Source organism: Charadrius vociferus, unplaced genomic scaffold (assembly GCF_000708025.1).
Source record: "Charadrius vociferus isolate BGI_N301 unplaced genomic scaffold, ASM70802v2 scaffold770, whole genome shotgun sequence".
NCBI lineage: Eukaryota > Metazoa > Chordata > Aves > Charadriiformes > Charadriidae > Charadrius > Charadrius vociferus.
The window spans coordinates 742,531-766,291 of record NW_009646395.1 but is presented as its reverse complement, the minus strand read 5'-3'; the positions used below and the strand labels follow the sequence as shown (position 1 = coordinate 766,291).

At 39.0% G+C, this 23,761-nt stretch overlaps 1 protein-coding gene across 1 annotated transcript in view; it reads right to left on the bottom strand.

Moving 5' to 3' along the window:
* The window catches only part of LOC104294849 (SH3 domain-containing kinase-binding protein 1-like), a gene marked incomplete at its 3' end in the record, with an annotated part of 200,492 nt that overhangs the window by 44,776 nt on the left and 131,955 nt on the right, over positions 1–23,761 (bottom strand). The gene's annotated exons all lie outside the window — the stretch shown is intronic.

Genomic DNA, 23,761 nt, shown 5'->3' with positions numbered 1-23,761 from the left:
CTGTGGGGGTTTTATTAGCCTTTTTTTAAATTATAAAGAATTCATTAAAATGTGATCCTCAAATTTTCCCTTTAAAAATGTTTACTAACATTTTTAAACATTTTTAAATGTTTACTAACATTTTTTAAAATGTTTACTAACATTTTTAAACGTTAACTCCTTAACACAGTTTCAGGGAAGACTCATGGAAGTTTCATTGCTGGACTGAGTATGTGATGAAATTACTTAAGGAAAGGTGCTATTCAGTGCCAAAAGCAAAACTGAAAGAAGAGTGGGGGAAAAAAAACCCTTGACTTCTGTCCACACAAGGATTATTCATTTCAGTCATTCTAGATCGAGTGTGATTTTTAAGTTGACAACATCTCTTTAAATGATTCCCATTTTTGTTTATTTTGAGCAGAAATAACTAATTTACAGACGAGTACTACAATAAGCAATTATCAGCCTTAGACAGGTAAGAACGGTAAACAAACATTATTTGTCCCCAACAAAATAAAATACAGTTGATGATATTCATCTTTATGTATCTTCACCAGTAACTATATGCATGCTATCCCCCCTCTCAGCTTTTCTCCCTATCAAGAAAGCTGTCTAGCTTTAAAATCCCAGCCATGTGGAGTTGAGGACATACATAAGTGCAATTATCGCTTGTTTATATAGATAAGAGTACTTAAAAGCCCTAGCTGGAGCTCAATATCCTTTGCTGGTAAGGTATGCATAAACACCGCAAAACCTTCTCCATACTCCAGTGACATTCTGAGTAAAAGCTAAGAGACAAGAGATCTAAGATTTAGTCTTGAAGGCACTGAGAACCTCTTGGGGACTCTAAGGAAAACACTGGTCAATATGAAAAGCAATAGAAGTACAGAACTTGAAGTAGCTGAAAAATTTCAAAGTGTGAAAAGAATATGAAGAGCTCCATATTAGCCATTTTGTACACTAAACATGTCAAAACTTATTTATGAAAAGGAGTAAAATACACACACAAGGATTTTAGGCTGGCAAAAAGAGCGCTTCTGGAAGAGAGGTGGTTTCGACAGTTGTACACAAGACAATGACAGAATTTGTGTTGACAAGTAAGACAAACTATGAATTGCAATACCCCAAAGTGTCCTCTTGCAACTTAACTTGCAGGTGGTAGCAGAAACAACTGACCTTCTGATGAGCTTAAAACTCTACATACGAACTGGAGTTTGTGAACTGCTGGGGAAGAGAGATCAACAACAAAACTCTACAGAACTTCCCAACTTCTTTGCTGAGGTGGGAATGAGAGACAAGAAGCATTACCTGAAGCAGCGATTAGGGAGGTAACAGAAAAAATAGCACATGATGGACTCCTGCAAATCAGGTGAGGGCAAAACTAAGAAAAGAGCATGACCTGGCTGTACCGAAGAAGCTTAAAGTCAAGAAGGATGATGATGAAAAGGTGATTCTCAAATGTAGCTGAAAAACAGGGAAAATTGGACTGGAAGAGATACAATGAAGAATGTGAAGCTACCGGGCATTCACACAGATGAAAGCACAGAATGCCTTCAAGATGAAAGCAAGACTGGGAAGACAGCTTGTGGTTCAGAGGCAAACAGGGCAGTTCAAGGTAGCTGCACATCTCGGTACATGCTCATTCATGACCAAGCCTTTATTCACAGTTCTGCTTCATAAAAGGGTTTGGAAAATGATGAGAGCACATACTCTAAACTGCACTGCTATTTAACTCAGAAAGGAATGTTTGCCAAAGGAATATCCAGAAACTTTAATTTATGGGAGTTTTTCTTTTTGTAAAAATGAAATTGATATTCAAGAACTACTAATAAAAGGAAAGCATTTGGCAATTGCTTTATCTTACGCGAATCATTGATCTTATGCCATGGAACCAAAACCCAGATAAACTCACAACAAGCTAAAATTTAACTACCTAAAAGTCACAGCAAAAGAATCATGGGCAAAGACAAAGAAACTAGTGTATCCCAGTGGGAAGTGCATGCTGCAATGTAATTTCTTCATTTATAGAAGCAGATGCAAGTGCAATGCTTGAAAACGTTCATTCATCTGCTCGTGTAGAAAGAATGCCTGTGCAGATGATAAATCAGCTGTCTAGGAGACAGGTCGGAAAGCATTGTTTGCATGAGTTGCAATTTGTCCAGGAGAGAAGGTAAAAAGCCTGGGGAGCAAAGTGGCTGAAGACATGACTCTTTTTGCACATATAGAGATAGCCTGAGCAAAGAAACTGGACTCCTGACAGGTATCTTCATCCTGATAGATGAAGAGCAGTGCAAAACTGGGTGTAGCACATGGAATGTGCTGAAAGATCACAGTGACCTACAAGATCCAAGAAGGCAAGAAACATCTCCCTCCATATGAGCCAGAAACTTTGCTTCTGACTCTCCAGTAGTTTTACATCACTTGTACTCCCATACAGGTCAAATATCTACTGAATTTACTAGTGGCTAGGAGAACCAAGCAAGCCCAATTGAAATTCTTGCTGATCCAATACACAACTTCATGACCTAGACTTTTCTTCTCAGGGACAAGTTACTATAGGGTATTTTGGTCTCTCCTCCAGTTGAAGCATAATTTATCAAAACCTCCTTCACTTCTAAAAAAAGGAAACATGGGAGCAAAGAACACTTTAATTGGGTTGAGCTAAAGATTTCCATATAATTCTTCCTCCTCCTCTGTTCTCCCTTTATATAAGAAGAAGGCCAATTCTATTTCAGAAAAAAACATGCTTTCCAAGCCCTTCTAGACACATAGATCTACCCTGCAAAATACTGATATACAACTCCAGCTTTCACATTATTTAGCCTTTTACCTGATTCATTCCTACCTATCAGGCTTGACATTCTGTTGAAGCTAGTAGATATTACCCCTTAGGGACACAGGAACAAAACAAGATTTAGAACTTGAAGGACTTTTTGGGAATTTAGACGCTCGAAATCCAAGAGCAGGATCCTCGACCCTGCCAGCATTCCCTGACATCTCCCAGCATGAACTCCCTCTCTCCATTTACCTAACTAATGTTTGCAATAAAAAGTCACATGCAGTATGAACCAGAAGGCCCATAATGACCCCCTCTCAGCAATGTCCTAATCACCAGGCTGTAAAGACAATTGAAGTTCTGCATTTTCTCTCTAGCCCTGTGTATCCTGAATTCTTGGGTGCAGAATGGTTTCAGCATCGGCAAAAAGGGTAGCATATTCCCTGCTGCCTTTGTATCTCTAAGCTGGTGGTTCAGAGACATTCCTGAAGAGTACCATTTCATTTTCCCTCTATTCTCCTTCAGTACGCTGATTACCATAAATCTCATTTCTAGATGGTGGCAGCCAGCCTTGTTCCATTTACATTACTCTGTTGATATCACTCTGACTTGCTTACTCCTGTCACACAAGAAACATGTGTTGGAAACGGAATTCAGATTTCCTGACTCCAAGCCTAGGTTGACTCCCAACACACAACAGAACATATCAACAAAGCAGACAGAATCTTGAACCCACTCTTTCTGCAAGGCGAGTATAATTAGATTATTTAGCTGCCAGACACAAATCCCCCTAATCACCTGACAAGTGAATCCTAAAGATGAAAGGGGATGAAGTGCCCTCTCTCTGCAAAAAAAACAGCTGATAAAAGCATGAATAATGACCATGATTTGTTGTACAGATATTCAGAGAGATGAGACAGATTTAGCAGCAACCTGCCAGACTTAATGCTTGGTTTCATGAAGCCAACGTAAGGACAATCTAGCACTAAATAACAGATTCTTTTAGCAGAAGGGGCACTGATGGCGATTTGGTACACTGTAAATCCCTATCACTGCAGCCCAGTTTCCTCTTATACTGAATTAACAGTGATTACGAAAGTGGTTGAGGTGGCACACAGTCGTGTGAATGAGGTCACGGTACAATCGAAACAGTCTCATTTCCTTTCATTTATGTATTTTGGCACAACTGCGTTTCCTGTAACAGCAGAGAACAACACGAGAGAAGCAGAGAACGTAATGGGTAGTATACAACTGAGTTTTTCTCACTGGAGGGCACTAAGGCCCTTCCCTACAACTATTCACCCCCGACCAGAGGAAGAAAAGTAGATCTATGATCAAGTTTCCTCCTTCAGAATATTTTAAAATTGCATTTCAGGGCTGAAATACAGTTGAAAACTGACTTGTCTATTTATTTTTGTTATTCAGGTCTTCTGTCTCTAGAACATTTCATCTGAAAATTCAAATTGAATTGTCACCTGTGCACCAGCTAGGCCCATACAGAAGATTTTGTTATACTTCCTTGCACTAAATGAACGTACTTACCCTTTGACTCTCCTTTAAAAAATATAGGCTTCTCCAAGCAACAGCTTATTTACTCAGGAATAAGGAAAAAAAATAATTACTCAGCATCGCTATTTATTCTGGAAAGTGTGTCGAGGTCTTTACGCTATATAAAATATTTTGAAACTGCTACTTGACATGTAACTCCATTAAGATATTCTTAATGAATACATCAGACATTAAAGAATTCATAAAAATGGGCTGTATGAGCTGGAAACACTATTTTTAAGCTTAACATTATTTGTCAGTTTGAACAGTGAGAATGTAACAATATGCACAGATATTTTATACAGGGGAGGAAAAGGCAGTTACGTATCTTGAGAACTTTTAGAATTTCTGAAAACCTCAGTGATTACGTCAGGGGAAAAAATGTGCTGTGTTTCTTTGACCACAATACTTCCGTTTAACATTCAGCTACTATTTTTGAATGTTGTTTATATGCATGACAATTTTTTTATCTATAGGTTTACGTGCAAATCCAAGGCCACTATTAGTTACAATATAAAAGCTGTATTCTTTAATATATTTTTGACAGTCCGTTTTGTAACTGAGAAAATTTTTTCACAAAGAAGCAGAAATGGTCACTAGATTCTTCCAGCTCTGGATGAACAGAAGCATAAATAAGCTTCTCGACGACTATGTATGATGCTGGTGTTGTGAGGAGGGAGCCAAATTAATTTCTTTTTTTCTGATATGCTTCAAGTGCTTACAGAACACCATCCTACCTGGTCTACCTTAAATTAAAAAAAAATTGAAAGAGCTCAATTATAAAAACCCCAGAGGCTTTCAGATGTCAAAATGCCTTTACTCTTGTCAGAAACAAAATAAGAGAAATGTCCAGGATTTCAGTTTTTCCCATGGTATCAACATTCAACTCCGCATAAAGTACTTTCTGTGACAGCATGATCAAGTATTGCTATCCTGGAGTTTCCCAAAAGGACAGTTAACAGTTTTCCTAAAGGGTCACCACATAGCACATCAAAAAGGGCAATGGAAATTTTAAGAAACCTTTAATGAGAAAATAAAAATTCTTTAAGGAAAGTGTGATTAAGCACCTACCTCCACATTTGATTGCCTCAGTCATCTAAAATATCTTCTTCCTCTGTACCTACTTTCTACCCAGCCATGCTTTGGTGAAAATACCATCCATATGCTCCTGAACTACAATTATTAATATTTTTTAACAGCAACTAGATAGGTACATCTGCCCAATGCACGCCCAGCCAATTGCTCAAGATGCATGCATTTCTACCAACATCACCCATGAGGATATTCCAGCCACAACACAGGGTAATTTCCTTAAAACTAGGTTAGGTGAATGAACAGGACAGGAAACAAGTGTTCATCCAGTCCTCAATTACAACCAGACTGTTGCAAGCACAGGCAAGCAAAATCCTTTTTATTCTCTTACTCCTAGTTTACTCTGAGTATGAGCAGAGAGACAGGATGTCTCATAATTGGTGTCTCACAAGTGTCTCATAACTCACATGCTCTAAGCAAGAGAGAGGGAACAGCCTAGTTGCTGCCCAAGCTCACCCACCGAAGGTGGCCATGACGCCAGGGCAGCCACCCTTTGCCGTGGATTCCTGCCACCACTCCTCCCCTCTGCCGTGGCATTAGCATATCTGCAAGCGGAGAGGAGGGAATTGATCCACATTAAAAAGTATTTCAGAGGGGAAAGAAGAACAAAAGAGAGTTTTAATGTTATCTGCTTCATTAAACAGCTGCACAAACATTTGGGTAGAACTGTGGCAGGAAAATTTATGGTCATAGGGATAAGGTGCAACTCTCAGTTGCGGCACTTATTTATACTAGCTTAAGCTCATCAGGAAAGCATGGTGAGCATCTCACAGTGTGCTTTAATAATTCCTGGGGCCAGCATATCACATTTTGACCATGCTCAGGGCAACCCAAGGAAAGGACGCAGTAGTGCTGGCCTTTACTTCATTCAAAAGACAAAATATGAATGATACAAGTACTCAGCTCTACATACCAGACAATACTGGCATGAAGAACGGGTCCCCTGACCACAGGATAAGACATGGCACACACTCACAGAACTCTTTTAGTGGGATGTTTGGCAAATATTTCACAGAATGCAGACAACAAAGCAATTAAAGTATTTCTAAATTTCATATTCTAATTTCTTTGCACATAGTCAAGATATATTACATTATACTGGGGAATCTGAAAATAATGCATTCCAACCTGCCTGCCTGCAATGGGCAGGGACACCTTCCACTATACCAGGTACTGTTCAAGTAGTCAACAAGTATACTCTGCTTGAATGTTAAAGGCTTTTGGAATTAGGATGCATATGCAAAAAACCTAAAGGTGTCTAGGGGAAAAATGTTTTCTAGTGTTCACATAGAAACTGATACATTTTTACCAAATACAAAAGTTACTTATTGAATGTGGAAAAAAAAATAATGGGGGGAGTGGGGGGTGGGGTCTGTGACAAAAATAGCATGTCAGTCTAAATCCTACTACAATACTCTAATTCTCATTCCAAAGAGTGGTAAACAGGTTGTGATTACATTACACCACTCTCAGTTCACTTGGTGCCCTAGAAATAGAGCACTGAATGTCAGAGCATCTTACAATTTCTGTATCTGTCATCCACTGTCATGGCACTGGAATCCAAGCAGGCAAGCAAGTAAAAAAGTAAACAAAGCAAAGGAAACAGCACAGAGGTCCCCAAGCAAGGGAAATTTTAGAACAAAACGTGATTCTCCTGGGGCTTTTTTTTCTGATTCATCACCAGTGCTTATTCTTCTGATGTACTTTTTTTTTTACAGTTGAAAAAAAGAAACAAAACTACCTCTTCTCATCAGTTATACTGCTCAAACTACATCAAGCCTAAGAACAAATGCTTTGAATACTTAAGGCATAGTCACATCTGTTTTGATTAAAAACTATTTTATTTTTCGCAATAATTGTTACTTCTGAAATATTTGGTAAAAGAAGTTACTGGCACTTTCATTAGGTCAAAAAGTATTTGTAAATCACATACAGAGAAGACCTATAAAATCACCGGGACAGACAAGGAATGATTTATGTGCTTCTGAATGTTCAAGGCAGAATGAAGACAAAATAGCAAGCCTGTACTAACTTTGGCATACAACCGTGAAGGATCACATACAGCAGAAAAGGGAGGAAGAAAGGAAGACCAGGATGATTTAATCAATGTATGTCCACATTCCTTGATGGCTCAGAGTTTGTTACTCCTTCGCATTTTATTTGATAACAACAATTAAATGTCTATTTTTTGTCAAGAAAAAGTTCTTTAAAAAGAAAAAGGGAGAACGGACAAGAAACAAAGATCAGAGTAGTAAGTTCTTTAGTAGATTTTCCAGGTGTGTCTTTTTTTGTAGGAGAAAGCACTAGGTGCTGCAATTAAACTTATATTATCTAGCATTAATACTATTTTATCTGTTTAATATGCTATTCACAATTACTTATTATTTTAATGATCATTTAGCAAATCTTATTTAGCCATTCAAAAGCTTGGAAATCTTAAAATTTAGGGTTTCATACAAACTCTTGCTTCTGCTGTGTTATAACTACATGTGAGTCCCTCACATTTTACATGTAATCTGGTTATACTTCTCAGTACAACAGTATTCAGCTGGTTTTGTCACTGAGTTGTAAACCAACAGTATGTCGTTGTTCTGAAGTAGTTATTCAAGATGGAGTTCATTTCGCTTAAACATCATCTATGCGCCAGATGTGTACATATGGGCCAGACACTGCAGGCTTCCCTTCTGTCACTGGAGGTAAACAGCCCTCTTAGCATGTAATTCATCTGAACTTCTCCTTTGGGATAAGAAAGGTCATGTCCTAATAATGCCTTTTAGTCTACAGACTGTGAAGAAACCTTGAGTACTAGCAACATCATAGACATCTAAATTCAGTAAACAGAATCCCATGATAATTGCTGTTTTTAAATATGTTAGTTATATAGTCCATGCATATTGTCCCACACGATATCCTGGTCTCTAAATTGGAGAAACATGGATTCGACAGATGGACCACTCGGTGGACAAAGAACTGGCTGAACGATCGCACTCAGAGTTGCAGTCAATGCCTTGATGTCCAAGTGGAGACCAGTGATGAGTGGCGTTCCTCAGGGGTCAGTACTGGGACCTGTGCTGTTCAATATCTTTGTCGGAGACATGGACAGCAGGATTGAGTGCACCCTCAGCAAGTTTGCTGATGATACCAAGCTGTGTGGCGAGATAGACACGCTGGAGGGGAGGGATGCCATCCAGAGAGACCTGGACAGGCTGGAGAGGTGGGCCCATGCCAACCTCATGCAGTTCAACAAAGCCAAGTACAAGGTCCTACATCTGGGTTGGAGCAATCCCAAGCACAAATACAGGCTTGGCGGGGGAGGGCTGGAGAGCAGCCCTGAGGAGAAGGACCTGGGCATGCTGATTGACCAGAAGCTCAGCATGACCTGGCAATGTGTAATCACAGTCCAGGCCAACCGTATCCTGGGCTGCATCAGAAGAAACGTGGCCAGCAGGTCAAGGGAGGTGATTCTGCCCCTCTTCTCTACTCTTGTGACACCCCACCTGGAATACTGCATCTGGAGTCCCCGACATGAGAAGGACATGGACCTGTTGGAGCAGGTCCAGAGGAGGGCCACAAAGGTGATCAGAGGGCTGGAGTACCTCTCCTATGAGGAGAGGCTGAGAGAGTTGGGGTTGTTCAGCCTGGAGAAGAGAAGACTCTGGGGAGACCTTATTGCAGCCTTCCAGTACCTAAAGGGGCCCTACAGGAGAGCTGGGGAGGGCCTTTTTACTAGGTCATGTAGTGATAGGAGAAGGGGGAACAGCTTTAAACTGGAAGAGAGGAGATTTAGATTAAACATTAGAAAGAAATTTTTCACTTTGAGGGTTGTAAGGTACTTCAACAGGTTGCCCAGAGAGGTTGTTGAGGCCCCATCCCTGGGGGTGTTCAAGGCCAGGCTGGATGCGGCCTTGGGCAACCTGGTCTAGCGGGAGGTGTCCCTGTCTATGGCAGTGGGATTGGAACTTGATGATCTTCAAGGTCCCTTCCAACCTAAACCATTCTATGATTCTACGATTACCTGCAAGGACAGCAGCCAGCTAATCTACCTACCTATCTATCTTTTATCTATCTATATGTACCTATCTACCTATATGTATGTACGTATCTATCTACCTATAATAATACACCTATAGATGCAAAAATCTATAACCCCAGCCATCTAATCAATAAATGCTGGTGTTACAGCATTACAATGCCGTCTTTATGCAAGTCCACTATGATCTTTTCTACTTTGCATGGCCAAATCACAGCAATTTTAATGAAAACACACAAATTTAAAAGTTGATGGTCCTGGCTCCTGGAGAATGAAATTGTGACCTAAGTGCATACTAAAAACTAAAACTGAGATGCAGATTAAAAGGAATTTACTGTCCATCCCTTTTTAAAAATATTATCTTGGATAAGTAACTAATTAAAAGACAGGAAACAAAAGGCAGGATTTCATTATGGTGACCAGTCCCTCAGGAATCTAGATCAAGGCTCTTGTTTTGCAGATGTTTACAGATGATCCAGAAATGAGGAAAGACAGAAATTCAGTTCAGAGAGAAGTAAAATGACACATTTGGAGGAAAAATGCTATCTTTTGACAGAAATTATGGGCTTTGAAACACATAGCTGTTAATACTTTGGAAAGGAATAAAGAGCAATGGAAAGTGCTATCAAAATGCTGTATAAATCCATCCAACACCTGGGTTGTTGTGTGTGGTTCTCATCTTCTTTCCCCCTCACACATAACCCACCTCAGTCCCTAAAGGAACTGGAAAAGACAAAGTCACCAAGAATGATCAAACCTATGGAACAGATTCCTCATCCTAGAAAAAAAGATATATGTAGGTGATTTAACACAAGTCTATAAAAATTAGGAGGGGCATTAAGAAGATAATTAGAGAGGACTCACTCATTATCTCTTCCAGTAATAAAAATTAAGGGCTATCAGATTAAATTAGCAAGTACTACATTCAAAACAAACAAAAGGGGGTTACTCCTTCCCACAACACATGACCCAGCTGAGTGGAACTCTTTCACAGGAGTAACAGATGCTAACATGTTACGTGAAATGAAAACGTGACTACCTGATTTGATGAGGAAAAAAAATCCATTAGGGTTATTAAACACAAAGTTCAAAATGACCAGAGGCTGTGAGGGCTCGCTGCAGGCATTTCTCTGTATGTTTACCTCGTTCTCACACTCTTCCCTAAGCTTCCAGTATTGATCCTTGTTTGGAGGCATGCTACCAGCCCAGGCACAATTCTGATCTCAACTACAGACGTCTCAGGATTTTCCAATTCCCTAGAAATCTCATTATTTAACATATGGAAATAGAATAGCGAATATGGTACACTTTGGAAAGTACATCTAAATAAAGTAAGGTGACATAAAACCAAAGTGATAACACAAGGGAAACTTCAAAGGATTACTCCAACTTCTTTCTCCCCCCGAACATTATTAAACAAAGTTTTTCAGTTAAAAAGAAAAAAAAAAACAACCATAGGGAGAACAAAGATATATGGAGAAAATAATTTTAAAAGTTTTCAAACTTATGAAGCAGTAACTACTACGGGTTAATTTAAATCCTCTGATTTGTAAGCCACTACAGATATTTTCAATGGAGAAAAAGCTTTATGGCGTATGTAAATCTGCTTTCCTGGGCCATTTTTTGTAGTTCCCACAGAAGCAGAGAAGCCCACTAAAAGATTATAAAAAGCAAACACTGGATTGACAGTCAGCTACTGTAATGAAAAAGACAAATCCACAGTACAGAAACGTACATTTGCATTTCCTTTTTAGCCATCCCAAACTTTGTCTGACCTGTAAGATGGAGTATGTCTACCACAGTACTATAGTACTATCAGTGAAGTGCTCGTAACAACTCACCAACCTCCTGAACAAATTTGACTCAAATTTGATTTCAGCAACTGAAAAGGCTTTAACTGTCTCTGATTTTCTCTGAGAAAGTGCTACAGTTTTAAGACGTCTTCAGACACACAATATTTCAATATTTCAGTGTATGAATACACTGCTCCCTCGGCGATGATATTGATGTTTATGCTGAGCTGTAACTGTTTATATCCGCCACATTTATGTAATTTATGGTTTTGCATTAAAAGGAGAGTCTCAAACCTTCATAGTGGGGAAGACATCTAATTAGAGACTGTTTTGCAGATTCCTAGCTTCCCATTTACAATTACAAAACATCTCTTCAGCGATTTCAGATCTGCTTAAATGGAAAATCACTTTAGTTCTTGTTTCCAGCTGTTGAGCTCCATTAAGAAATGACCTGAGCCAGCACCAAATGTCCCATCCAGCTATACATGCACTAAAACTACCAGGTGTTTAGCAGACCACCAGCAGTCTACAAACCATAGATGAATAATACCTTCATTAGTGTTATGCAAGTCACCAGAGAAATATGTGCTATCTCAAATAATGTTCATAGAAATAAGTAGGTAAAATATGCAATGCAAAATTTTTGGTTTAACTTCTTGGAGGGAAAAGGGGGTAGGAACAAAAACATGAATGAATATGAACAGAGAAACGTAATTTTCATTAAAACTCTGGGTAGCTTGGAGAGCAGAAGAGTGCATATTTTGCTTTTTACATCACTATTCTCCACAGTTAAACCTGTTCTATCTGCAGGTGAGTTCACATTCTAAAGCTTTGTAATTTGTTATTTTGACAAGTTCTTAAAATTTCAAATTATGGGCAGGGAGAGGAGAGAAGAGGCTTTTTCCTACCGATATGCCTGATATGCTGGACAGGAGAGAAACCTGTGTGTCTTAACTCGCACGATTTATAACTTCTATATTTCTGTAAAATTTGGAATCCTGACATTTAATGCTGTCAGGCTGTCAGTTTCAAACCATTAATGAACTAAAAATCTGCCTTTCTAAAAGGTTCATGGTGAGAAAGAGAATGTAAGAGTTTACATTAGGTAGATGCTGCCGAAACAAATGGAGCAGGACATATTAGAATCACTGATGAGTAAAAACACTTTAGCAAATGATTTTTTTTTTTAAGAAAAGAGGCAAATACACAATGAAACCCACACAGCACACTCCCAACTGCCTCATCTCAAAGCACTGAAAGTGCTCACATCACAATAAGCTGTATGAACAAGCTCATTTTCTTTCTTCTTCAAGCTGCAGATTTGCAATGCTAGAAGGTGCTTTTGTATCAGAAGTAAGTATTTTTTGGAGCAGACAAGTCTTCTCTCTTCCCTGCTTTATTTATTTTTCATTTCCCCTTTTACTGACTGTGGCTCACACAAATGTAAAAGATCATGTCCCCTTGCACCTCTCGCCAGGAATTTTACCATTTGCAGACTGCAGTTCACAATTAATTTCTACCTTCTCTAGGAAGAATCCTTTAGTCAGTCTGCACTGAGTGAATGAAATTCCTTCCTACTCTCCCAGGAGAACCGTGCCTGTCTACATTGCAGTTGGTAACTAGCATGATCCAGATTGTACCATCCAGCTTAGAAACTGCTGTTATGAAACCTCCCTCTTTTATAAAAATTAATGAACCTTACAACTGCTACATGGATCTCCACTTCCTTTTGCAGCAGTAAGGAAAGCACTGCAGCTACTTTCATCTCTCTCTCAAAAAAAAAAAAAATCTAGGAAAACAGTAAGCAGGGAATGTCTTGTCTTTAACATCTTCCTTTTTAAAGTGGCAACAATACTGGTTTGCTCTTTTGTGAACTTTATGATGCTGACAAAAAACTGCCAAGTAGCTGTTGAATTACATTTTTCAAATTCAATGATTTAAAAAAAAAATAGTAAAACCCATACTGTCATGCAGACAGTCCCAGAATTAGCGCTGACAGCAAATATTTCTTCCATTTTGGCATTATATTTTTTCTTTTCTCCTCAGATTATCTTTAATTTTCATTTTTTAGGGTTTTTTTCTCCCCACCTTGCATCACTGAAATAAGGACAGAAGTTACTGAGGCAAAACAGGGAGATATTTTTATTTTAAATTTTCACAGGGAAAACTGCAGAGCAACAAGTGACAAAGCAAAATACATTAGCATCTCCATCCGGTTCTCTTTCAACTGACTGAAATTTCATCTCTTTTCCTTTGAATGAAGCTCTGAAATTTGAAACACAAATGGAAAATGACTAATATCATGTGTTTCAGCCTTTCTTTTCAGCAAGTGTTTTAGGTACAAAGACTGCTGCAGAAGAAACTGTCGGCTGTATATATGGAGGTCAACTGCTCTTTGGGTGGCCAGTGCGTGGCAAGTAGCCCAGCACCCAGCAGAAAGCAGGCACCAGCAGCCCCTACTTGGCTTACCAGTTGCTGTTGCATCAGGACTCCCTCCCCAGGAGCTGAGTCCTCTCTCCCCCTCCTTGGTTTTTACTGGGAAGTTTTTAGGAAGCACTTAGTCAACTAACTGGAATAATATAATCTCATGTCCCTTGTGTTTAAGAACTTTTAGAAACACAAAATGTCACTGACCTCCTAAAGAAACGTGCAATAAGGAGTTAAAAAGGCATCTTAGAAACTGACCTACAGACTTTTTACCCCACTGAGTATCTGGCTGGTCTGTGATCCTTTTGCACTACTCCTTTTCTCCTTCCTCTTTTCTATTTTTAAGACAGAAAAAAAGAAAGACGCATGGCATATTTTAAGAGAAAAAGCAACTCAGAAAACTCATAGCTTCATTTCTGCACACACCATACTGACTTCAGCTGTGATAAGCCAAAGTTAAGAGAAATTTACACTTTTCTACTAACAGTCCCCAAAGTACCTGCAAATTATTAAACAGTTTACTTTGTATCTCTCCATTCAGCTTTCTATAAAATTTTACAAGAACTAGTTGACTCCAGTTTTCCTTGCTGTTTCTTGAAGGAAAGGATAATTTCCATTTAGATTTTATTATCTCAATATCATTTTCTCAAAAAATAATTTGTATCGGTTTTCCTCATTTGTACAAAAAACTCCAAATGTCACCACACAGAGAAGAGGAATTAGTAAAGCTCCTCCTCTTTTTTCTGTCAAAAAGAAGAAGTCTTATTCATGCATTTGGGAAGGAAAAGAAGGGGGGTGAATTTTTGGTTTACTAAGCAAACATTTGAAAAAGCAACACATCCTAGAGACTGTGCAACTAGTTTTGCTTAACTGTAAAGTTACATTATTCTTTAGAGTAAGAAAATTGAAACCAAATCATATAGAAATAAAAAACATCTGTGCAAGTTTAATGGCCAAAGAGTTCGAAAGGAAAAAAACTTATGCTAAACGGAGCCAGGACAGAATATGTTTTCACACAATAGTAACCCCCTATTCTAATACAGTCCTCTGTAGCAGAAATGGACTTCAGGATCCCCAGCACTCTTTTTCCTTCTTTTCCTTTTACCTACCCAGCATCTACAAAGCGTGCAGAAGAACCAAAGAACCCTGCAGTCGAATCTTGTGCTCTGCAGAATACATATATTATGATACAGTTTTAAACAGCCATAGAAAAAAACCCGCAACTAATTGTAAAAGAAATACCTCCTCTCCCATTGTGAAGCCAAACTGCCTTTCAGCAGCTCGAAGTGTCCAAGAAGAGCCCTGGAGTCCTGCCCCTTCCTTGCATGAGCTCAGCTCAGCAAGAGCAGGAGCCCAGCCCTGACACTGACTCACGCTCCGGGCCATCCCGGGGAAACAAAGGTTCCACTTGTTTATTTCACAGGAAATCTGGAGCTTTTCCTACCTCTGCTCACTCACAGCGAGAAGTTTTCTCTCCTTTCCCAAGCCAGCCTAGTCTCTCCTGGCTTCTTGAGACCGACAGCTAGGAAAGGCAACGTGAGCAAGGATGTACAGACTTTGTGAACAGCCCAGGCAGACAGTTTTGCAAATAACTCTACAGAAAAATGAGCTTATGACAAATTTTGAGTTTATTAGTCTCTCTATTTGAAAAATAAAAATAAAAATCTAAAATTTCATGTCATTTATGCCTTTGTTTTGGCTTTTGTTTTCTAAAGAAATAAGAAAAATATTTCTTTTCAATCAAGAAACTGAAACATCACTAAGATGATGCTTAGTTCCATGAAAGTATTATAAATTCTTAATACTACCTCCTCACAAACATTCAATTTTAAAATGACTGAAAAAAGGGTGGGGTAGGGAAGGACACCATGCGCTTTTCAGATAATTTGGAAGAAATTAAAGATTTATATTTAAGCAAGCCACAAGATACTATACACTTACTCCCATTTCACCTTATATACTATTCAGTAGGCATTTACGCACAAACACTTCTATTATGGACGTACTTAGGCATATTCAACACATTCCCTAAACACACACAGCCCATTCTCTGCAGAGGCATTTTCATAGGAGTGCCAACACAATTATGAGACAAGGAAAAAGCCTCTGAACTCGTACATTAAAAAGATAAAAGCAAGAAAAAGGTTCCCTCTAGTTTTGAGAACCAGTGTAAGGAAGGACATGAAAAACTTAGACAGTATGTATATTTCAAAGGGGAAGACAATAAATTGTTCAACATGGTTACTACAAAAAAGAACAAGAAAAAGATTAATTGGCAGAGCCAAAATGTTACAATATATTTTCTGCTACAACAGTGAAATACAAGAACACAGGGAGGATACACAAATTTATTTACTGGATGCTTTTTTAAAAAACAGCCATCCCCTGGGAATTATTTATATATGTTTGGTCCTAATCCAGTTGAGAGGCTTGGATTAGATGACCTCTGAGATCCCCTTTGGCCTTATGCTGAAGGCAAATCACGATTGATCTGAGTAGGACTATCACTGCAAGTAAAAATCTCCAGAAAAAATATCAGGATATTTTAAAGAATGGAAATGAGCAAGACATGATGGCTTACAGAAAAGGCAACATCTCTTGCAGCAACACTCCCTGTGCCTGCACCATGCTGCAGAACAGGTTCGGGTGTGATTCAGAACAAAGCCTGAAAACCTACTGAGCCTGCAACCCTCTTCCTGAAGATTTCTACTTTCCAATCACAAATCATTTTAAAGTTGTATAACAGTACATCACTTTCAGGCCCAGAAAACACATGATTATTGGTATTTATTTTAAGAGAGAAGAATAATCCATAACACATCTATAATTTATACAATTTATGGGTATATAAAAGTATAAGTACTACAGTCAAGCATGACTTCAAAAATAATCCTTAACTAGGGAAAATTTAAAAAAGGAAACACATTCAGAAAAATTCCACAAACTAATGAAGCTAAATAGACAGCAAAAGATGAGTGTATAAATTTTATTTTACAGGTTATATTCAGTTTGATTTACATCATCACTCTTTTTAATACCTCAGCAAGGATGAAAGTTATTTATGTAATTTCCGAAGTCAAACGAGTTTTGGGGTTTTTTATTTGCTTAACTGCATTTGTTCTTTTAATTTTCAAAGTTCATGTGTGCTAGGAATATCAAATGCAATTTTGTTGGTTTTTTTATATTTTCAAAGTTTAAAAGACTTAACAACTCAGACATAGCAATTAAAAATCAGTTATGTTAAATGACAAAATCCAAGTGGGGCAAGAAAAAAAATTTCATTTTACTTAGAAACACTAAGACACAGTTTATAAAACTGTTTATTCCTAAAGCCTTGATTATGCTAATTTAAATATTTTTATATCAACTTATATCAATTAGATTTTACTTAGGTAGATTTTACTGCTATTATTAGACATACTATAGCATATTAATTCATGAACCAGTTCTCTTGAAGCTCATTAGACAGCAAAAAAAGCCAGCTTGAATCTCAGTGCTGCTACTTTCTGAAGCATTTGCTCTGTGCTGAAGCTGAAACATGAGAGAAATCTTTCCTTGACATTCAGTTTGTATCTCCATCAAGTATCTCTGGAACTCAGGAAATCAGTTTTATTTTCAGAGAATAGTTTGGGTTGGAAGGGACCTTTAAAGGTCATCTAAATCCAACCCCCCTGCAATGAGCAGGGACATCCTTCTACGAGATCAGGCTGCTCAGAGCCCCATCCAGCCTGACCTGAAATATTTCCAGGGTTTGGGCATCTACCACCTCTCTGGGCAACCCATGCCAGTGTTTCACCACCCTCAGCGTAAAAAAATTTCTTCCTTATATCTAGTCTAAATATACCCTCTTTTAGTTGAAAGCCATTACCCCTTGTCCTATCGCAATAGGCCCTGCTAAAAAGTTTGTCTCCATCTTTCCTGTACACCTCCTTTACGTACTGGAAAGGCTGCAATAAGGTCTCCATGGAGCCTTCTCTTCTCCAGGCTGAATAACCCCAACTCTCTCAGCCTGTCATCACAGGAGAGGTGCTCCAGTCCTCTGATCACCTTCGTGGCCCTCCTCTGGACCCACTCCAACAGATCCACACCTTTCCTGTGCTGACAGAGGGGCAGAATCACCTCCCTCGACCCGCTGGCCACACTTCTTTTGATGCAGCCCAGGATACGGGCTTAATTTTAAACAATTAAAGTTTTAAACTATAAAATTTTTATTTTAAACTATTAAAGCACAGCATTTTGAGGTTTTTAGTGATTCTTCTTTTAAAATGCTTGTCGGGGTATAAGGCTTGGTAATGGTACAGATTCAATTGAAGTTCAGAGATTCTCTGTGATCAGCAAGCTACTGATCATCAGCTGATCCAGAGCAACTTACAACATATATGCTTTTATTGTCCCCCTATTATGAAGTTAAATTGCATTAGCCTTAACCTACACATCCTGTTTTTCAGACTGAAGCATCCTAAGATTTCCTCATCAAAACCATGACTGAAAAAACAGCAGTATTCCCTCCCAGGGAGCACTCCTCCAGGAGAACTCATTCTGGCAGAAGCCCAGTGCTGTGCCATGGGAGAACAGACAAGATTTTCCATGTTGCTTTTAGGAGTACCTTATCGTATTATCAATATTTCTTACACTACTCTGCTTCTATTTTCAGATGTTCTTCAAGTAGCTCCAGTCAGTTGAAAACATTTTCATGCATATGCTTGATGCATTTCTTTCATATTGACAAATCTTTACTGAATAAAGACCAACGATATACATGTAAAGTCTTGCAGCATGGACAACAACTAGCTTGCATTTATTTAGAGTCCAATAGCTGCTTTATTAAAAACAAAAGCCTAAAAACCACCACAAGCAGCACAAACCATTGCGTGGGTAACCTTCTCAGCCAAAACCTGCTATTGCAGACTGATGTGAAAGCTGATCCATGTCACCAATACCTGGACAAGTCTGTTGAGGCAGTTTGAATATTTTACAAACCTAAGTGAAAAAACATGAAAGCACAGATACCTAATGGGGTCGCAGGGAAAGGCAGGAAGTATACAGGAGATCAGGAGTCACTCTTCATTCACATAGCACAGTTCAGTGACTCAGCAGAGACTCACTGCCAGCTAAGGTTATCGAATTTGTTCCTCTCTTTCAACTTAGTTTTCCATTTCCTGTTCTATTCCCTTGGTACCGAGTCCTGCTTTGAGTCAGGCTCCCCAAAAGGGACATGCTGCTTTTTAACTGTCTCTCATTTTAGGAGCTGAACATATTTTCCCTACTCTTCCTTCTCATTGCTGTGAATTAGTTACTCCAGAAAGGGTAACAATCTTCTAAAGAATTTGTTTATAATGTCCACAGTGCCTCATGAACATCATTCTCCATTTGCAAATGCATGCCTTTTTGTTTGTTTTAGAAATGCATAAATCCTGTTTCCACGCTGCACCAGAGGAATGGAAAGTTACACCAGGGAAGGAGCAAACCCCCGCTGCAGGCAGCCTGGCTCTCGCGGCAACTGCAGAAAGGGTCAGGGTCCCTATTTCCCTGTAGCTTTCCTCACAAGATGGCACTGGGAAAAATGGCTAGGGCAGCGATGCCAGGCTATGGCAGACAGCAACCTGAAAGCAAAACACAAATGCTGCTTGAACAGCTGAGTGTTTCCCCCTGTTCCTACACAGTTTGACACACTGCTGATGCCTGCCACGACCGCTGCTGTCAGCACCGATGGCTGTCTCTGAATAAACGAATGGCAGAAACCTGTGCTATCCAGTGCAAAGTGCTACACAAACTTGATACATCGCACGCACCCTGCCTCAGCAGGTGTTTTTGACAGCATTCAAATTCACTACCAGGTGGTTTCGCTCATATCCATTTTTTCATTACCTCAGTATTTTGAACACTGGCTTCAACACTTCTGTTAGGGGACCAAGCACCTCCAAAGGCATCGGAGGGGAAAAGTAAATAGCAGTGAGCCGTGCCATACAGAGACAAGTACAGGCCAACGTCTGCAGCACCCACAGCCAGTGCTGGCCACATACCACGGGTGCCTCTGGGCAGCGCTGGCACAGCTCGGGCACATCATTAGCCGGTTTAGAAATGCCAGGAGGAGCCTCCGATGTGCCTTTCTCAGAGATTTCTTTTTAAATGACAACTGAAAATTAAGGGGGAAAAATGTTTTCTATAAGCAACCAGGCCAGAACTGACACAGCAGGTGTGGTGAAGATGTGACTGTCAGCGCAACGCATTCACCCCAGGTTCTGGGTCCCTAGCTCACTGGCTCAAAATAGAAACTCAGTCCTTGCAGGCACTCAGGCTCCGAGTTTACAATTTTCTGTCTTATTACAGAGGACAGGTAGGCTTAATAATTGACATGAGCTCCTAGCCCTTACAGCTCTTGTGTCTACTTCCATTATTTCTTCTCCATTTCTTCTCTCCCAAACATACTAAATGTATACAGAAATAAAAAATTCTGTGTAAGTTCACTGTTTTGCAGTGAGAAGGATCCCTAAACACCAGTTAACTGGATCTTACAGTTTGCTGGATCTGCAGCCATGATAGCCTCTCCCTTTATATTAAATGATTACAGTGGCTGCAATATTCCCCAGTTTTATGGTTGAGTATATAATTTACATTAAATTCTGGCATACACTAATGTGACCTCATCAAAGCCTGTTAATGAAATCTCGTTCTGCTCAAATTCACCACGGCTAGCCAACTATGAAAGTCTTGCCTGAAGAAAACTACAAATGTATCTCAAATGGAAAATGTAAAAAATACTCCCAATAGTCTCTTCTGAAGTAAGGGTAGTTTTCAAAAAGATAAAATAGGCTTTTTGAGAGGTTTTATTTTATATTCACCTATTATGGCCTTTATCATTGTTATCTGAAGCCTCAACTCACAGACCAACCTGACACAGTCAACTCAGACTAAGGAATGTACTGGTTGAATTAATTTTCCTATATTTTCAGAGGTTTATTTTTAGATACAGGAGAGGAAAAAGTGATAGCTTGTTAGATCAGCGGAAGCACATATAGATTATATTGGAAGGAAGTCTAACCTAGAAACAGAAGTTTTAGATAAGCTACTACAAAACGAAAAAGGAAAAAAGAAATAAGCATAAACTCGTGTTTAAATGTCTTTAAGCTGCATGAGCAGAAGCAGGACATGTGAAACAGGCATTTCTATTTGAGCATAAAACTTTTGCTACTTTAACAGTGTTACACCAAATTTTCTCAGGAGATACAACGTGCCTATATGCATATTGTATTTCTTCTAAAAATTCACCTGCCAGCAAGCTGTGTCTTCAGTCACATGCAGCATTGTAGATTAGTTCACTTACACCTATCATTAATGGGAATTTGACAGAGCCAAGCCTCAGGAATCTGATTCTAGCTGTACACAGCCAGTGGTCAATTCATCAATGCAAAGAGGCAAAGAAAAGGACTACAAAGCATAAGCATTTGGTTCTTTTACTTTTTTAAGAAAAGCAAAACTCTGAAGGCACTGCTTAAATTAAACTCCTACAACTGCATCGTTAATTTCCCTAGGATAATCTGCTTCTGTGATTTTTAGAACAAAGAGCAGCAAAGCAATGAATTCGGCACACCAATAAAACCAATGAGGTTTCACGCAATGCCACAGTTTTGCCTTTAGTTAGACAGTTTATTGATTACCTTAAAAGCCAAGGGCCACTGTATCCTACGTTGTTACCACTGGGCTAACACTAGGAGCACATCAAACTAGCTGGTGATTTACAGGAGAGCCTAATGGCATCTGCTTCTGACCAACTGGTAGCAATCCTTGTTGCCCTCATACTCCTGCCAATATTTGTGTAAAAGCCTTCTTAACACCTCAATAATTCATATCACCTCTGCGTGAAATATTATCTAAACTTATGATTCATAAAATTAAAAACACATTAGAACACAAACTGATAATGCCAACAAAATGAGACACTTGATTCTTCTGTAAATGGGACTGACATTTTCCATGGAAACTATTTTGTTCTAAATAATCCTATGTTATAAAATCCTCACAGTAATTTATTGATGCTTTTGAAAAAATCAGTACTTGTTAGGAAATATTTTAAATCAAAAAGGTAACAGTACCCTTACAGTAATATATAAAATGTTTCATCAATAACTGTATCAAGAAGAAGCAATAGAAAGAGTTTTAGGGCCTCCAAACTTCAGAAAGAATTAAATAAAAAAGAAGGAATTGACAAAAGCATTGTTTCTGCCTCTTCAAAATATTACAAGTTATTGAAAAACTGAGGCTACCTGTAAATGAGCAAGGCACATACCAGGGCAAAAATCCCTTTAAAAACTACATTTCTAGAGAAAAAATTGTAGCAATTTGGCACTCTGCATCATACATTGCAATACTTTTGATCCACTATTTGATCCAAGATAAATATGACCTTGCTTGGAATGACAAACTTAACACAGGATTCTCTCTCTCTGAGCCAGCATTAAATGGCAAAGAACATGACAATGATGAGGGAGGAATTTCTTGCAGCCAGGAGAGAAGTACTTGGGACGTTAATGTTTTGCGATCGTAACCGAATGTTGTATCAGTGAATCATATTTTGGTGCTATGAGCAGGCGAAGACCACAGTGCCTCTGAATGGCACTGCTCAAATGTTAACCATCCTGACCCCGAGACAGGAAGAAAGCAATGACAGCAAAGAAGTGTTGCTTTTGGTTATCTACATGCTTGAATCACAAATAATGGATTGTGTTTACAAAAATGAAGCCATTATTTTCCACTAACCATGCCAAATTTAGGAGAAATCTGAAGACACAGGAAGGAAGGTCTGTGGGTAGGATGGAAAATTTTAGAAATTTTCTGAAAATTCTATATTTACTTTTTGGGTGGGTAACAAACCCATTAACTTATGCTGCACAAATATTTGTTTTTTTGTGAAAAACAAAGGTAAGACTTCTCACTATTATAAAGTGGAGTAAGACTTCCCTTCAGGGAATTAAGGGCACTTCATAAGCACTTTGCGAACACTTCACATTAAAACAAGGGACTCCAGAGTTCAAGGGATATGTAATTTATTTTAAACAGTTCCCATTTACAATCACTACTGTAGAGATAACTACAATTATAGTAAACTGCAGACACAAGAAATCCTCATGTGGCATTAACAGGGCCTTATCATTTGTAAATTCTAATCCGCCTATATCAGACTTGGGAGAACTGAATTTTGTGCAACGTGAATTCTTGTCAGTGCGTACATATGCATCACCCTTACAAGTGAATGCTTATGTTACACACCAATTATAAATACTATTGTGATGTAAATTACAGTACTATGTTTATCTCTGGTAATTTCTTTCCCGCACTGCGTATTTCCTTTACATACCTAGATGTGGGAAATTAATAATTTAAAACTCATCTCTTGTAGAACTGCATTATTAAAATACACATTTCCTGATACTACAGGGCTTTTTATGTGCTGAGTCCAAAAAAAAAAAAAAAGGTTCAAGTACAGCCATGCATGAGTTTAAGTCTGTCTGCTATCAGAAGAAACCTTTTATTAACCAAGTTCATGTGCTGGTAAAATTATTTTTCAGCATACTTACAGAGCCCAATCGCCCCTTAAACACTGGCAGGTTTTCAGGGTCACAAATAAACCACACTGCAGATAGACACCATGATGGCTCCATGCAAAGCTGACTTCACTGCTCTCTATCCCATTCCCTGAATCCGGCAGGAGGGAGGTTCATTAGCTAGCTCTTGGTGAACACCACCAGGCCTGTCCTGTCCCTGTCTTGTATCCCAGGGAGACTTCTTTGATGAGGTGCCATTGGAATACAGCTCAGCTGCTCCCGGCCCTGCGTGTTAACAAAGCTCCGCACGTGAGTTAATAAGCCTACCCAGAAAGAGAAGGCAAGCAGGGTACCATGCAGGCTTTGAAGAAGTCAGCAATGATCAAGGAGTAATACAATCTAGGTTTACCTTCACCTAGATTATCCCAGTTCCTCACCACCCTCCTTATACAGAATCCAAATTGCAGCCTACTGTAAAATATTAACCAATTCTCCATCAGCGTTACTAACTTAAGAAGTTTCCACCATGCCTCTGCAGGATGTCCCCTTCTGCTGTACCGCTACAACTCAGGGC